Source organism: Micromys minutus (genome assembly GCF_963924665.1).
Source record: "Micromys minutus genome assembly, chromosome: 12".
NCBI lineage: Eukaryota > Metazoa > Chordata > Mammalia > Rodentia > Muridae > Micromys > Micromys minutus.
In genome coordinates, this window is record NC_137981.1 from 45419007 (window position 1) to 45436475 (window position 17469).

The 17469-nt window shown below is 47.1% G+C and overlaps 1 pseudogene across 1 annotated transcript; it reads right to left on the reverse strand.

The window, feature by feature from the left end:
* Positions 1-4370: 4370 nt before the first annotated feature.
* On the reverse strand, positions 4371-14079 carry LOC308428338 (translationally-controlled tumor protein-like; annotated as a pseudogene). The gene is made up of 3 exons: positions 13960-14079; positions 5694-6305; positions 4371-4537 (listed from the first exon to the last, which is right to left on the reverse strand). The product of its transcript is annotated as a translationally-controlled tumor protein-like (transcript).
* Between the last annotated feature and the right edge of the window lie 3390 nt (positions 14080-17469).

The window sequence follows — 17469 nt, forward strand, 5'->3', positions numbered from 1 at the left end:
ACCATATTGGCAGTAACTCTCTTAGAGAGCGGACAGTTAGAACAACCAGGAAGGAGAAAAGAAAAAGATCTTCCCACATGTCACATCTGGTCCACAGTGAGTTTCCTGGTTCTACCCGTGTCTACATCCTGTCAGCACGTCCAGGTGACAACTGAGAAGCAAAGCTGACCTGGGGACATTTGGTGCACGTAATACTCATGCTGGCTTCTGAGCTGGGAGCCTGGAGCCATTGGGACAGAGAGTGAGCCTTCATGTCATGGGAACACAATGTGTGCCTTCCCAGTGTTCTGGAGCCAAGGTTCTGTGGCCATCTGCTGCTAACATCTCAGCTGTCTGGAGCTGGCCCTTCATTTCCGGTGTGCTTAGCAGGTATCCAACGTATGCCTCGGCCATTTTACAAACCCACTTCTGTAGCTCAGCCAATAGACAAGCTTGTTAAGACCTAGCCAACGCATAAAATGGGGTCAGTGGTAACCATACCAGCTGCTGGCTAGCACAGTCTCCCTGCCCAGGCTACAGCCCAAGCCCCATAAAGAATGTACTCACCACTCCAACCAGCTAGTTTAGAGATTGAGCCAACAGAATGAGGGGATGAGAAGTACCCTTGGTGCTGGGAAAAGTTCCCTTCCCTGTCTGCCTTGGCTTAGTCACCTCTGTCCCTTTTCTGTCACAAGCCTAATCCAAGCTGGCCTTTAGTACCAGCTGCCACACATCTACAACAGCGCCTCCTAAGAGCTAGGGGGGCCTCAGCGTTCACATCAACTCCACACACCTGTCGCCTGCGGCTGCCCCTGACAGAGTCCACTTCCAGGGTTTAGAATTCGACACATGTCAGCTGCCCCTGTGAGCAGACAGGAAAGGAAAGGAATAAAAGCTATGGCTCCTGTGGTGGAATAATGCAGATGGGGTGCTTCAGTGACAGGCGCTTGCTTGCAAATATATAGGCCATATGTCCAAGAACAGAGAGTTATTTCCTCCTCCTCTTCATCCTCCCTGCTCCTCCTTTTCCTCCTTTTTGAGGCAGGGTCTCTCTATGTATCCCTGACTGGTCTAGAATTTCCTATGTAGACCAGACTGGCCATAAACATTCATCTGCCTCTTCCTCTCAAGTGCTGGAATCATAGGTGTCTACCACCATGACTGGCTCCTCCTCCTCTTCCACTTCCTCCTCCTTCTCTTCTTTCTCTCTCTCTCTCTTCCTACCTACCTTCCTTCCTTCTTTCTTCCTTCCTTCCTTTCTTCCTTTCGTTCTTTCTTATGGAATATCCTTCCTTATTCTTGGACCGCTTCAGACATGTGAGAGTTAGTTTCTTCTTTGGCCTCTCTCCTTGGCTCATGTGGTCTTTCCTCTGTTCATCCCCATACCCAGTTCTCTCTTCAGTGGAAAGCCACCAGTCATGCTACCAGATCAGGGCCACCCTAATGGTCCCACGTGTATTTCACAGTCCCTTAAAGGCCCCCTCCCTTCCAAATACAGTCACATCAATGAAGGGACACAGTTCAGTCTGTCAATCAGGACTAATGAAGGACTAGAGGAGGCAGTTGTCCTGTTAGCTAAAATGGTCGCTGGCACTTGAGCGGATGATAGCTGAGCCAAGGCCTCTAAGTACTGAGAAGGACATCTGGGAAGACTGGAGAAAGCAGGCAGCAAGGGCACTGAGCTGAGCAAGAAGACAGGGCAGATGACCACATTGGGAGGCTTCTCTTCTCTCTCTGAATGACCTTCCTGACATGTTTGAAGGGGTGGCCCCGGCCCTTAGGATCTTCTTAACCCACTATAGTTGGCAGAATCAGAGGCAAACTGCCTTCGCAAGCTCAGTGTTTGGGTTTTCTCACTGGAGTGTGAGCCTGGGTCTTAGGGGGGGGGGGGCTGTCCCTGTACAGTGTTAGCCTCTAGATGGGAAGGGTGGAGAGACGTGGTCTGAGGCAAAGAGGCTTGGAGCATAGGGGACGGCAGGAAGGTGCAGTGGCCAAAGGAAGTATAATGACTCAAAAGTGTGACAAAAACCTCATGAAACCCAGTCCTTCGGGGCCAGTCTGAACTGGAGCTGTGAAAGAGAGAACCATCGCCAACAGGTGGTCCTCTGACCTCCACATGCAGGAAGTGACATGTATGTTTAGACTCACTCATCTACCACATACACAATAACAAATGCATTTTAAGGTAATTAAACAAATAATTAAAAACCCAGTTCCTTCGTACCCTAACTTAAACTTCTTCTTTAGAAATTAAAACACGAGGCAAGGAAGCTTGATGAAACGTGGGAGGCTGGGGCAGGAACATTGTGAGTTTAAGCCTGGGCTACCTAGCAAGAGCCTGTTAAAGAAAAGTAAGAAAAAAGGAAAAGAAGATGAGAGAAGAGGAAGGGGGGAGGTAAAAAGGAAGGGGAGAGAAAGGAGGAGGAAGAAATGAGACTCAGGTGGGGTTCTAAATATTTAAATACCCAGTCGCATCTCTTGGTTTGGACTGTGCATCCCAGTCTTGACCACCCTATCTGGGACCCTTTTCTAAAGTTTAGACTGGCTAAAGCTAGTTTCTCTCACCTGCTACAAAGGCATTCTAACTAGGACAGGGGCACATGCTCCCCTAACCTACTGGCTTGCGCAGGGCTGAGTGTGCTGGATCTGGCAAGAGCCAGAATGCACTGGTTTCCATGTGTGTTACCATGGCTACGTAACTCCAGGATTTCCCCATAAAGCCCAAACCTCTGAGGAATGTCTTTCCTGGGAGCCCTCTGTTGAGGTGGCCCTTCCACATAGCCCCCCACCCCACAGCTGGGGTGTGAGCTTGTACAAACACAGACCCTCCACTGCCTTCCCTGACCGGTTCTTACTGGTTCTCTCCGTCACTTTGTTGCAGACTCCAGGACTCTAGTCACACTTCCTGTCTGCACGTCAGCACAGTCTGTCCTTTCCTCTACTCCCAAGTTAGGCTCTTCTTTCCCCCTAGGAACGCACAGACTTGCTTAATAAATTGTTCCTCCAAAGCTAAAAAAGCAATAAAATGAAACAAAAGCCGGAGAGTTGAAGTGAGAGCCGTCCTGTAATCCCACCATCATGTGGGAGCCTGTAGCAGGAGGATTGGTGTGAGTTGGAGGCTAGTGAGCTCCAAGCCCAACAGTCTCAAAAGACAAAACAGTAACAACAGCCCTCTCTTGGAGAGAGCTTTGCGTGCAGAGCAAACAGAGAAGGGCAGCCGGTGGGACATGGTGGGGTTATAGCTGGTGGGACCTGTGGGGTAGCTGGTGGGACATTAGAGGCAGCTGGTGAGTGAGTAAATGGAACGCTACTGATAAGAATCACTCCCCTGACATAAAAGTGCTCACACTGCAAACAGAACTGTGCAGCTTGCCAGGACTGTGGCAGGGTGGGAAAACAGGATAAACAGGCTGTGATTCTGGTTGGCTGGCGATTCACTGCATAGTTTCAACACTTTTCCTGGCCGGCAACCACCAAGATCTTTGAGGCGAGTTGGGGAAAACTGATCTGGGCCGAGAAACCAGGAAAAACTTGGAGGGTTTTCCTCTCTGAGTTTTATTTACTTGTTGGAGACGGGGTCTCACATAGCTGGGGCTAGCTGTGACCTGCGTATAAACTCAAGAATGACTTGATTCTTCTAACCTTACCTCCTGGTACTTGGGACTCCGGGCATGTGCCACAAAGGCAGGCTTTCTGGGATTTTTGTCTTATTTCCTTTGCTTCCTGCTGTTTCGATGTATGGGTGAGGCAGTGCACCTGGGTGTACACTTCAGGAGGAGGATCCCCTGAGTCCTGGCTTTTGATCTCCACCTTACGCCTTTGAGACAGGGTCTCTCACCAAACCTGGAGCTAGGCTTTGCTCCTGGAAGGCGCTGGAGTTATAGGTGGGCGTGGCCACTCCTGGCTTGTTATGTGGGCACCAAGATCCAAACTCAGGTCTCGGGCTTGCTCAGCAAGTGTTCCTACCCACTAAGCCAATGCCCCAGCCCTCTCTATACTTACAAAAAAATTTATCTTATGTGTATATGTGAGTGCCTACATGTATACCCTTGTACCACGTGTCAGAGGGGTGGGTACAGAGACCAGAAGAGAGCATGGATGCCCTGGAGGCGGAGTTAACTGTGAGCAGCCATGTTGGTGTTTGGAACTGAACTTGGGTTCTCTGGAGGAGCCAGTGTCTCTCCAGCCCCCTCTCTGTACTTGTGAAGGGACTATTATGGGTTGTGAAACCACAAGGATGGCGATCAAGCTTGCAAATTTCTCAGAGAATCCAAAGAAGCATAGTTTAGCCTGGCCATTTCCTATAAACCATGGCAGTCTGGGAACAGGACACACTGGAATGCTAGACGGCCACATGCTTAGCTCAGGCAGCAAACTCCGGTAGGTAGATTTCATAAGGGGCTAATTCCTTCAACCAATTGTAACTCCAAGTTCTCCAGAAACCTTGCCACCACTTGCGGCAAAGGAGATTCACAATCCCGAAGACTGCGGTCCCAACGAGGATGAACGTTCAAACTGGGCACGGCAGCGAATGCCCTTAATCCCAGAACTCGAGAGGCTGAGACACATGGATCTCCGTAAGTTAAAGGCTAGCCAGAACCACATAGTGAGATCTTGTCTCCAAAACGAAAGGGGGAGCATTGAGAGTCCTGGAACAGAGAGGGGGAACTCCTGTTTGTTCTTTGCCTGGAGTGGAGCCGGAGTGGTGGAAGAAACTAGGCCGTGAAAAACGCAGTCTGGGTTTATGAGCATTGTTAGCACTGAAGTTCCCAAACCCCCTCCCAGGCTCGAACAAGTCAGAGCTGGCGAAGCGATCCCCAGCGATGCGTAACAGATAGGGATGCAATACCCAGGAAGCCAGGAGGGGCCTGCAAGGGAGATCAATAACTTCAACTCTGTAATGGTACGACTACTCAACAAGCAAGTTCATTCATTCCTTATCCCAGCACCATTCACCAGCCCGGCTACTGTCCTCCAGACACAGAAGCAGATAACACAAAAGCAGACAAAGCCAGATCCCTGCCTTTAAGGAGGACCCAAACACTGGGTCTCAAGCACACACAGATACTAATTACTACCTGCCCCATACCTGCTGGAGTGGAAGCACATGACACATGCTGTTGGCGTGCAGAGAGAGGAATAATTTACTCCTACGGGGAGTGGAGGAAGGAGGGGCAGGACCAGTGGAACACCCTGACCAAAGCCAAGGAGGAGAAGGGTTCCAGGTGTGGTATCAAATAAATGAACATTACCCTTGGGTGTATTACATGGCAGGAGCTAAGCCAGGCATTTTCTGTCCTTTAACCTGTGTGATCCTCACAGCAGCATAAATGAGTAATAACCGTTTTCACTTGTTTGATGAGGAAGTGCAGGCATGGGGAGTTAAGTAAACCGATCACCCCCGCACAGGTAGTGAGTAGCTGACGTAGGGGTTGAAATGGGGCAGGGAGACATTGGGTCTGTACCATGGGCCACAAGACTACCCCGTGGTGTGGGTGGATCATACAGTGAAGGTCCTTTTGCAGTGATTCTCCACCTTCCTAATCCTGAACCCCCTTCAATATACAGTTGCTCGTGTTGTGGCCACACTATAATCATAAAATTGCTACTTTTTTTTTCCCTTAAGTGAATTTAAATGCACTTTATTTTCAGACAACCCACATGACATGTTTTTTTTTTTTTTTTAACCAATGCTTCCACTCCAAATAAATCACAGTCAAAAGGAAAGCCCAAGGTGACATCAGTCCCATTTGTCCTAAGTCCTGGTGTTGTATGGATGGTAAGCAGCGGCCAGCTATGATGACAGGTGATAGGCCCAATTTTGTAACGTTTTTTGATGTCTAAGCCATCCTTAAAGAAAATCATCCATCTTCATGGTAATACGGGAGAGCAACATACCATCTGGATTCATGATTTCACCAATTAAAAAAAAAAACTGGTAGTTATTGCAATTAGCAAGGATGTGCTTACTTTGCTCATAAAATCGTTATTTCTGGTTTCTGTTCTTCAAGTTCGCCTTTGAGTGATTTCATGTAGTCTTTGATGTACTGTTTGCAGGCCTCTTCTGTGAAGCTGGTTTCTTGTAAGTGATGGTTCATGGGGCAATGTCAACACTGGTGACTGCTTTGCTTGCTGGACCTTGGCCCTCCGGACCTTCAGAGGAAGTATTTCCACCGCTGAGCGAGTCACCGATGGCGCCCTCTGATCTACTAACCATCTTACCCTCCACCTCCAGGCACACCCAGTCCATGATCTCCGGGATCTTATAAATGTCGGAGAACAGCTCCTCGTGACTGGTGAGGTTCCTGTAGAGCAGCGTGGTGCAGCTGGGGGTGGGGGGAAGCAAAGCTCATTACTACTTCATAACTGTAATTCTGCTAGTGTTACAAAACATAATGTAATATCTGATACGCAGATAGTTTTAGGCGATCCCTGTACAAAGGGTGTTTGACTCCCCAAGACCACTGTTTTGGAGGGCTGATGCAAGGGCTTAACTGTGGAGGGGAGAGAGTCCAAAGGTAGAGAACTCTACTCTTTCTGAAATACTTGGAACTTTTGGAATATTTCTGGTATTCCAGGACTCAGCTTCTTGCACTGTGGGTCACTAAATGTGGAACTTATTCAAAGGGTGGCGGCACTGAAAGTTTTCCAGACCTATAGCTACCACTGACTGATTCCAAATCAAACAGGAAACAAATCGGAGGGGTTCCTGGTAGTCTTCACCGATCTCCTACACAGGATCTCAATGCAGCCTTGGTTCTGGACACATAGAGAGCACTGAACTGTGGGTGCCGTCTGACTGATACACCCTGGCTCAGATTCCAGATGCTCCTACGTCATGAGTAGCAGAGTTTCTACTGTATGAGACTTTTTGCTCCTAGAGAAACATAGTTGGTTTACTTTGAGGAAGCAAAGACTTTTAATATTTCTGACTGTCATTATTTAGCCTGTAAGTATTAAGTTAGTGTATTGTTTCAGAGCATTGGATTTTTTTAAAAAATTGCTATTTGAGCTGCCTATTTAAACTCTCTTTTAAAACACTGTGAGGCCTAGAGGGATGGGTTAGCACTGAAGAACACCAACTGCTCTTTCAGAGGACTTGGATGTGATTCTCAGTACCCCATGGTGGTACTTCAGGTCCTCTCTGGCCTCCCCAGACATCAAGCACACTCATGATATACAGGTATACATGCAGGAAAAACACCCATACACATATAATAATAATAATCTTTTAATTATTAGGTGATTTGGGCTTGTGATCAGAATAGAGTTTTCAACAGTCTCTGAAATTACTGTGAGTACATTTCTGCCATTTTATAGTTCTTCAAGATGACATTCTCAGCTCTATTTATTTATGTATTAAGATTTATTTATGTTGTGTATTCAAGACACACCAGAAGACGGCATCAGATCCCATTAAAGATGGTTGTGAGTCACCATGTGGTTGCTGGGAATTGAACTCAGGGCCTGTTGGAAGAGCAGTCAGTGCTCTAGCCACTGAGCCATCTCTCCATCCCAGCACTGACTACTTAACAAGCAAAGTACTGGTCAGCTTTGAAGAACACTGAAGCATCTCTACATCTTGCAGGATCAAATATTCGGCCAAGATTTGATTTTATGTACAAATAAGCAAGCACACATTCATCTCCTACACGTCACAACTACTCTCCTCTCTGATAAATGATAAATTGCAACACACACCAAAGGATTGTTTAAAATAAGTTTCCTCATGATTTCCTATCAGTACATGTTTGGTTTCTAGTTCTCGCTGATATGAAGCACCAACATTCCCGAGGTGATGAGGAATCATAGTGGGAATATTTATTAAGGGGTCCTGTTCTAAGAGAGTGCCCAGGGCAGTGGTAACCTGCAACAGGAAGGACTGAGCTCTATTTGTTCACCGGAGAAGGTACCGGGCTAACCAGGAAAGGAAGTGCGCATGCATCCTGCCGTGGAGGGAAACCAGGCACGGCTGTGTTTTCTAGTGAGGCCAAATGCTGTCTCCAAACCCTTATCACATTACTCAGGCGGAAGTGACACATTAGATGAAACTGATTCACCGTCCCTCGCTGGGGCTGAAGGTTTGGTATCAGATCTAACGGATCTCAGTGGCAGGAAGACTGACTGAAAGGAGAGGGGACAGTATAGTCACAGATGTCACAGAGGCTTCTGGCTTGGCCCCCAATGTTGTCGATTGCAGTAGAGAGGTGTAAGTTCTAGAGGAAAGCCATGGTTTTCATTCTTCTTTCTCATGGATCAGACACCCAACAGCATGCCCAGGAAGAAAAGTTAAGGGGAAAATAAGGGTCAAAGGTCAGTGGAGACTCAAGACAGAGCAAAGAGAGAATGTCACTGAAGTCTTCAAGGTGATCGTCATCTCCCAGAATGGGTAGCAGACAGAGGAAGGCGGAGGCTGGACCCTTATGCCACATAAGGAGAAAGGAGAAAGTGATGTCAGATACAGAGAGATCCAGATGAAGGTATTCATGGATGCCTTCTCTTGGGTCAAAGGCAAGAACAGCGATAACTCTCCCATAAAGGTCCAGCAAATTTCCTAACCACCGATGGAACATTTTTAGGACTATGGTGATGGTGGACGCCACCTGAAAAGATTAGGAATGCAAACAGTTCTCTGTAGAACAAACAACAACAACCACAACTATTTCTGGATGGAAGACGGCACGATGCTGACTCAGAAAGGCAATGCAGAAGTGAGTGGTGAAACGGGGAACCCCGTGAGGCGTCAGGAGCTATGAAGGAGGAATAAGGGTTTCTTCTCAGAATGAGCAGGCCCTACCTACTTCATGAAGGATTTTGCTTTCACCAGTGAGCTTCCTGGCGCCTGCTCAGATGGCCATCCCTTGGTCATTTTATCCCCAATTTCTGGCAAAACGTCAGGCATGGAATGCTAAATCAAGTGTCTGAAGAGGCTATGTGACAGTTTTGTTTTGTTGAGGCAGGGACTTTTTGTGGAGTTCGGTTTGGTCTCAGATTTGGACTCATGATTATGCCTCAACCTCCTGAGTGCTGGGTTTCGGATGTGGGCTGTCATACCCAGCTGACTTCATTCTTCCTCAGACACGATGGAGTTATTGAGGTGGGTGTTCTCAAAAGGAGGGGGTTGCAGAAAGTCAGTTCTTAACTGGTGACCTATAGACCTGTGGGAAGTTTGGGCACTGCAGTGGTCTAAAGAGATACGGCCCCCATAGTTTCATGTGTTTGAATGCTTGGCCATAGGGAGATGTGGAGGAAGTGTGTTTGTAGGCTTTGAGGTTATGTACATGCTTAAGCTCCACCCAGTCTCCCTCTGACTGCCTTGCTCCTACAGCATTCTTGCTGCCTGCCCGACACCATACTCCCCATCATAATGATGATGGACTGAACCCATGAAACTCTAAGCCAGTCCCAATTATCCACAAGAGTTGCTGTGGTCATGATGGTCCTTCAGAGCAATGGAAATCCTAAAACAGGCACAAGAAAGACTAGACCAGATTACACAGGGCTAGACCACAGTCAACAGTCATTTCTTTAGGAAATGCACGTAAGAAGTCGTGATGGACACTTTTCAAGGTAAGTTATGACAGCCATTGTTCACCTCTTAATTTCCTCTACTTTTGTGAGGGAACACAAGACAAGCGGAAGCAATCATAACTGTCTCCCCTTTTGAGCATTCCGCCATTAACAGAACCAGCTCTCGGTGTCTCTACAAGCCCAATCTGAGGAGAAAGAGTGCCTTCTACTTGTTTTTTTTTTTTTTTTTTTTTTTTTTTTTTCTCCCATGACTTAAAAACATTTTTTAAAATGTATTTTCCTTTGCTACCAGTCTGTGAAGAAGCAAAATTATACAGTTGTTTGCCAAGCAAGCAAGCAAACAAGAGCTACCTCCACCACCAATGGCAGCCGTTCTGTCCTTAGGAGTCTTTATGATGAAGATGCTGATGGGGTCAGCAGGATGGCTCAGCAGGTAAAGGTGCTTGCTCCCAAGCCTGCTAACCTGAGCTTGGTCCTCAGGACCCACCCGATGAGAGCGGAGACCTCTGGAAGTCATTCTCTGATATCGACACCTTTGTTGTAGTAACGTAATAAATAAAGTAATGGAATCTAAAGTGAGCTGGGTAGGAAAATATCTTTTTGTTCTTGAGGTAGTTGTGTGAATCTGTTGTTCCTTCTCTCAAGACTCACGTGCATATCTGCTTTTTCTGAAGGATTGGCATCTCTGCACAACAGCAATTTCTGGGTCACGGCAACTCTGTCCCACCCCAAATCCTTTGCTGTCGCTCCATGGTTTGGGTTGCTGGTGACCTCATGGGCAGGGGAGAGGCCAAAGCTCAGACTGAGGTGCTGAGCCAGGCACCCATGTATGTCTCTCCTCAGTCTGGCCTGTAGACTTCATGCTGCATTCTTCCTTCATATCTGCCCTCCAGGAGGCTCCTCTGTAGCCAAACCAGAGCCACCAACAATGCTTTCTATCTAGGATGTGTCCCTGGTCCACCCTGTGCTAGTTCCAATGAGATGTCAGTTTTTCTATTGACAAAACCTCGGCTCTTGTCTTCTCTCATCGGTTTTCTTATTTTCAATGATTATGCCTGTTCAGAAACACCCATCCCCTGTGGCCTCACCATTAATGCAAAACCTCAGCTGGAGGAAGCTGGCTTGGCTATGGTCTGTGGTTTTTAAACGAAATCTCAATTGTTTGGTTTTATCGATGGAAACTCTGGAGCCAGATGCTGGGGTGAAAACCGGCTAGCTCAGAGAGGAAGAGAAAGCACCTAGCTGGACTTCCTCCTCAGCTGACATCCTAGAAACAATGTCCCTCTCTCATGACACCTCAAAGAAACCTCCTTCCAACTCAATGTCCGTGCCACCTACTTCCTGTGTGTCTCTCTATCCGTCCTCCCGACTTCCTCTCACTCTCTATGATGTTTCTCTTAATCATCCTGTGTTTGCTTTTGGTCAGCTGGTTGCTTGCTCCATTCCTTGACCTATGGTTGACTTTATTTAATCCTGTTTACAATAGTCTAAGCCACACAACTAAAAACAGGGTTTTCCACCAAATAACACACTTCTTGGGGTTCACGGTATGCTCAAATACCCTGCAACAGCTCTTGAGCTCAACTCCCCTTTAACTCCAGTCTTGCAACTGTGTGAAATGCACCGGCCTTAGCAGACCAATGATTTTTTATTCCTGACTCCATCCTTCTCTCCCTGTGTCCTTCCTGCTTCCTGGACCTTGGTATTGTTTTCACATTGCTAAAGAAGACAGAGGACAGTGGATAAAGACACAGGCATGAAGGTACAGAGAAGAGAGAGATGTTACTGGAAATTGCAGTCCCAGACGTCCTTTACCTTATGAATGAATGAATGAATGAATGAATGAATGAATAGGAACCATTTTGCCTTCATTAGCTTTCAGGGAATAAGTCCTTCTTTCTTCTTAAAGATTTATTTATTTTTATTCAGATGAGCACACTGTAGCTGTTTTCCAATACACCAGGAGAAGACATCGGATCTCATCACAGGTGGTCGTGAGCCATGACGTGGTTGCTGGGAATTGAACTCAGGACTTCTGGAAAAGCAGCCAGTGCTCTGAGCCACTGAGACGACTCTCCAGCCCTTTGTTTCTTAACATACTTTTTGTTTTATTATCATAACGTGTACATGATCTGTGCAGGTGTGAGCATGTGCACCCCAACAAGAATGTGGAGGCCAGAGACTTGCTGGAGCTGGTTCTCTCCCTATATCATGGGTTCTGGGCATCAGACTCAGGCTTGTGTAGCTGACTCTCTTGCCTACAGAGCATGTCACTGATCCCACGGGGAAAGAGATTCATTCATAGTCTATACTGTCTACCAGGTCACTAGAACCCAAAGGGGCTAGAAGGTATAGTTGGTAACAGGGAGGAGAAATGGGATCATCCTAAGATTCTGGGTGAAAAGACTTGAACTTAAGTCTCCAGAGGCAGGGATGGCCACAGTCCTTTCCTGGAGTCATGAAACACTCAGAGCTGTTGGGGGTGTGTCTGCAGGTTGTGGCCTCTGACCCACTTAAGTTGCAAAGCTAACTGCATGGGTCACCGTCTAGTTACTCCTCCGTTGCTATGATAAAGATCATGACCAAAAGCAGCTTGAGGAGGAAAGAGTTAATCTGGCTTCCACACCACAGGTCACAGAGCATTGAGGGAAGCCACAGCAGGAACCCAGGGTAGGAACCTGGAGGCTGGAGCTGATGTAGACAGACATGTGTAAAAAGTACTGCTTGTTGGCTTGTTCTCCGTGACTTGCTCAGCCTGCACTCATATATAAACCCAGGGCTACCAGCCCAGGGTGACACCACCATCAGTGGGCTGCGTCCTTGCACATCAATCATTAACCAAGAAATGATCTACAGATTTGTCTACAGGCAACTGAGACAGAGGCATTTTCTCAGCTGAGGTTCCTCTTTCCAGATAACTCTAAATGTGTCAAGTTCACAAAAACTCAACCAGGAAAACCACAGGTTTCTAAGTATCAGAGTGCAGTATTTTCGTGCATAGGTTTTTGGTGTGTGTGTCTGTCTGTCTGTCTATCTGTGTGTGTGTGTCTGTCTATCTGTCTGTGTATGTCTGTCTGTCTGTGTGTGTGTCTGTCTGTGTGTGTCTGTGTGTGTTTCTCTGTGTGTGTCTGTCTGTGTGTGTTTGTGTGTGTGTCTGTGTGTGTGTAGGTGGGTGCTGGGTTATAAAGTAAAATACAGTCTACTTCTTTTTAGTTTGTGCAAAACAGTGTTTCTCTGTGTGATGCTGGCTGTCCCAGAACCCACTTTATATACCAGGCTGGCCTCAAACTCAGAGAGAGAGAGAGAGAGAGAGAGAGAGAGAGAGATCTGCTTGCCTCTGCCTCCCTGGTGCTAGGATTAAAAGAGTGCACCAGCAGCAGCCGACTTTATAATCTATTTCTTACTGTGGATCAAAGTCAAGAAAATGTGAGAACTTTGTCCTTAGGGAGATTTAATTGGAAAAGGATGGGTGAGGGTCCAGAGGAGGCTGAGGACTCAAAGGAGAAGTTGCAGGAAGGGGAGGACCGGTGGGTGTAAGAGATTCCATTGATGGAGGAGACTCAGGTTGGGACCCTCGTTGGATATGAAATTCAGGGAGAAGGAAGAATCGTCAATTACAATGCTGTTGCCTTCACCTTAGGAAGGGCTGGGAGGAGCTAATGTGAGCAGCGGTACAGAGGCACGGAACTGTCGCCCAGGCCAGGTACTGCCCAGCCTGAGAAGGGATCCGTAGAGATGGCTGAGATGAGGACAGAAAATACCAGAGCTGTGGGCAGATTTAGAAGAGCCTGGGTTGACAAGGCTCCAGAGAGTAACTTCAGTAATCTCCTTCTCAGATTCCTCTAGGCCAGAAGCTTCTAGAACATTCCCTCCTCCCCTTTTCTTCTACTCATTCCTGAAACAGGATCATGGCTGCTGTCTGCTTTGCCACCCTCATTATTTCTAAGGTTATTATTATTTGCACCGTCAGTTCCCAGCAGTTGTTTAGTCATTTTTACCTCAGCTGCTAGACCTGTCTTTGTTCCAGCTTCACCAGGAAAGAACTAGAAACCCAGGAACAGTAAGACAGGACAATTTGGCCAAGTTCACACACTTAAGTTGGGCTACAAAGCGAGGCAATGGGACTTCTTGATCACTCTTAATCACCCAATGGTGTGTGGCATCAATTTTATCCCATTCCCTTAGTTCCTTCTGAAGGCTTTCAATGGCTGTGCCAGTTTTGTCTGGAAAATCACCCTCTCTGTTCCTCACAGCCCACAGGGTGGGAGAGGAAGTCACCAGCTTTAGCTTTCCCAGAGAGCACACTGGGTTGTGCATAGTCTCTGAGATCCTTCTCCCCTCTCCTCCATGGGCGCCTCCTGAACCCTACCACTTCTCATTTCTAAAGATTTCCATCTGTCCACAGGCCACGCCACATCCTGTGCCATGTGCCTTTGGAATGTCACGCACCCAGTTCTGAAGACTGCATCGCGCCTCCGTCCAACTTCAGACATGGTAGACACTCACGGTAGAGCCGGCCAGTATCCCAGGACTAGTCACCAGCATGCCCATCAGTCCTTGGGTCTCCCTCGGGCTCCGTGGCTGCCTCGGTTGATTGGTCTGAGGCACAGGAGCTGCTCCAGCTGCTCCTCGCCCTCAGCAGGAAGCTTCCTGACTCATGCCCTCAAGGGCAGGCCTTCTTCAGCTTGATTTCAGAAAATGGTGTCTGAACATAGTCTAATAATCTTGGTATGATTTAAGGGAGGAAAAAAAGCTACACACACACACACACACACACACACACACACACCCCAAAGGGGTCTTTGATTTTGAGACAGTGTCTCACTGCCTATAACCCCAGCTGGCCTTAAATCTATGGCAATCTTGTCCTCTACTCCTGAAATCTGTGATTATAGGTATGAGCCACCACACCTGGCTAGAGGTGACTATTTATTTATTTAATATGCATGCTTGTGTGCCTGTGAATATCTGTGAGTTTAGGTGCACTGTGTGGGTGTGCAGATGCTCCCAGAGGCCAAAGGGTTTTGGATCTCATAGACTTCAGAATGGCATGCAGCTATGAGAAACCCAAAGTCCATCCTGGAAACTAAAGTGGGGTCTTCTGGAAGAGCAGCAAGCCACTTCCCCAGTCTGTAGGGGTACTGTTAGAACCAGATTGAAAGGGCTGCACAAGAAACCCCATCTCAAAAAAAAAACCATCACCACCAACAACAACAACAAAACCCAAAAAAAAACAAAAACAAAGATAATAAACAAACAAATAAATAAAACCAGATTGTAGCCAGGCGAGTTGGTACACACCTTTAATCCCAAGCACATTGGAAGCAGAGATGGAGCAGTCTGCTAGCCTGGTCTACATATCAAATTTCAGGCTAGCCGAAGCTAACTAAATACATAAATAAACAAACCAGATCGCACTGGTAAGGAGCCCATGCTTTTATAGCAACCCCAGTGAAACTCACTGAGCAATGAGCACACATATGAGCAATGTACACACATATGTGTGCACACACAAGATGTGGAAGTAGATGTGAGATGTTCTAGTTAAGTAACTGAAAGTAACTGGGGGGCGGGAGGAGAAGAAAATTTATTTGGCTTTATATTTCCATGCCACACATTAGGGAAACCAGGGTAAGAACTCGCCCAAAAGCCCACAGGCTGAAACTGAAGCAGAGGCCGTTGTCGAAAGGTGCTGTTTAGAGCCCTCTAGCTTGACTTCAGAGATCTCCCAGGACCCCGCCCTGGGTAGCCCCGCCCACAGTGAGCTGGTCCTGACTCCATCATTTGGAAAACAGAAAATGCCCATGCTCATGGGCCTGGAATAGAAACTTAAGGGTTCTTTGGAAAGTCAGTTGGACGGCGCTTTGCTGGGGCAAACACGCAAAGGAACGTATCATTAAAGTGGACACAGGCAAAAGGCTAAGGCAGGCAAAGCAGACACAGGAGAGAGGACGTCCTACTAAAGCAAGCACGTGAAAGGACACGTGACGAAGGACTCTTTGCTAATGACACACCTGTATTGGCCCACCTTACATTGCATAGTTGAGCTGTATTTGTTAGGACTCCATAGAGAGAAAAGCACCAAAAAAACTTCTGGTGGTGTGCTGCAGTTCGTTGCAGCTTCCAAGAACTCAGGTTGACATGTGCTGAGGCAAGGCCCGTGGAGGACACGTGATGTTTGGAGGGTATAAATAGGACTCCGTGGAGTGACAGAGACAGATCTTGGCTTACTGGCACAGCTAGTTGTGCAACACTTGCGGGTCTCAAGTCTTCCCTGTTCTTCACTTCCCTGAGAGAGGCACCGTGGAGAACTCCTAGTGTTCCTGTTGGTTCCTCTTCCTCACTTGCTGAGGCAGAGGCCTGGCTGTATCTGACAGCGATGCCACCGTTGTCCCAACTCTACCGAACTAGACTGCTGGTGTATCCATGGGGTGTTTTCGAGTGGATAGACCTGTCCTGCCTGCTAACCTGTGAACTGAACTGCCCATCTCCAGGCAAGCCAGTTGAGATGAGGAGTGGGAAAGTGAACAGAAATGGTGAGGAGGGGTAATACATTCAAAATACACACCTGCACAAAACTCCCACACTGAGACCCTCTATTATGGATAGGTCACATACGCTATTAAAGTACACTTAAAAAAGGAAAAAACCAACAAAACAAACAGATTTTTAGGGAGAGAGGTAGATAAGGTTTCTATAGTCGGGAGCCAGACAGATCCAAGGCTTTTCAGAGGCCCTGATGAATGAAAGGGAAACTAGTTTTAGGTTCTTACACAGGGGAAGATTTGGCAAGGCCAGTCCGGGACTGGAGCCTGGCCTCAAAGGAGTTAAGGTTTTATTCCTGGGGAACACAGCTTTCCCTCTGTTCAAAGTATCCTGTGTTCTCTTTGGTAACATTGCTCCACTGAGCTTTCTGCTGGCCTTCACCCAAGCTCCCCTGTAGATAGGATACACAATGCTATAGTTCTTAATAAACTGACTTGGCCTGAGTCATCAGCTTATAGCTGGGCATTGTGGGACACACCTTTGATCTCTGCATAGACAGAGAGATCTCTGTGAGTTCAAGGCTGGCCTGGTCTACTGGACAGCCAGAAAGGAATAGTGAGACCCTGACTCAAAAACCAAACAAGCACAAAGTCATGAGTTTATCCTAGACCTCCTGGTGCCAGCCCCTCGGCTGCTTTATTACCCAATCGACACTCACCCACCATTTGGTACCCTATTTCTTCAAGTTCAAGTTAGTTGGATCCCTGGAACAGAAGTTCCAGACAGTTGTGAGCTGACATACGGATCCCAGGAATTGAACTCAGGTCCTCTAGAACCACAGTGCCCTTACCTGCTAAGCCATCTCTCCAGCCCATGATTCTAACGTGAATGTGCCGAAGAAACAACTCGTGTATATATTTTAACATGTATTTTCCATTCAATTGTTTTTATTTTACTTTACAGTATTAGTTTTTTTTTTTTTAATTTGCTTTTTGGGAATTTTGTATAATCGATGTGTATTGATCACACCCATTCCCCCATCCACCCTCTCTCATCCACACAAATTCACCCCCTCGTTTTTTTAAAATCACTAAACCCAATAATCCAGTTTGTACTGTCCATATATTTTTGGGCATGAGGTCTTCCATTGCAGTGTGGTCCACTTAGCAGAATTAATTTTTTTAATTAGACTTATTTGTTTGTTTGCTTGCTTGCTTATTTAGTGTGTGTGTGTGTGTGTGTGTGTGTGTGTGTGTGTGTGTGTGTGTGTGTGTACAGTTCTCTTCTTCCACCATGTGGTTCCTGGAAATCAAACTCAGGTTGCCAGGCTTGGTTAAGGTACTTTAACCCACTGACCTATCTCAGCAGCCCACGGGAGCTACACTCTCTGACTGGAGAGATGGCTCAGCGGTTAAGAACCCTGACTGCTCTTCCAGAGGTCCTGAGTTCAGTTCCCAGCAACCACACGGTGGC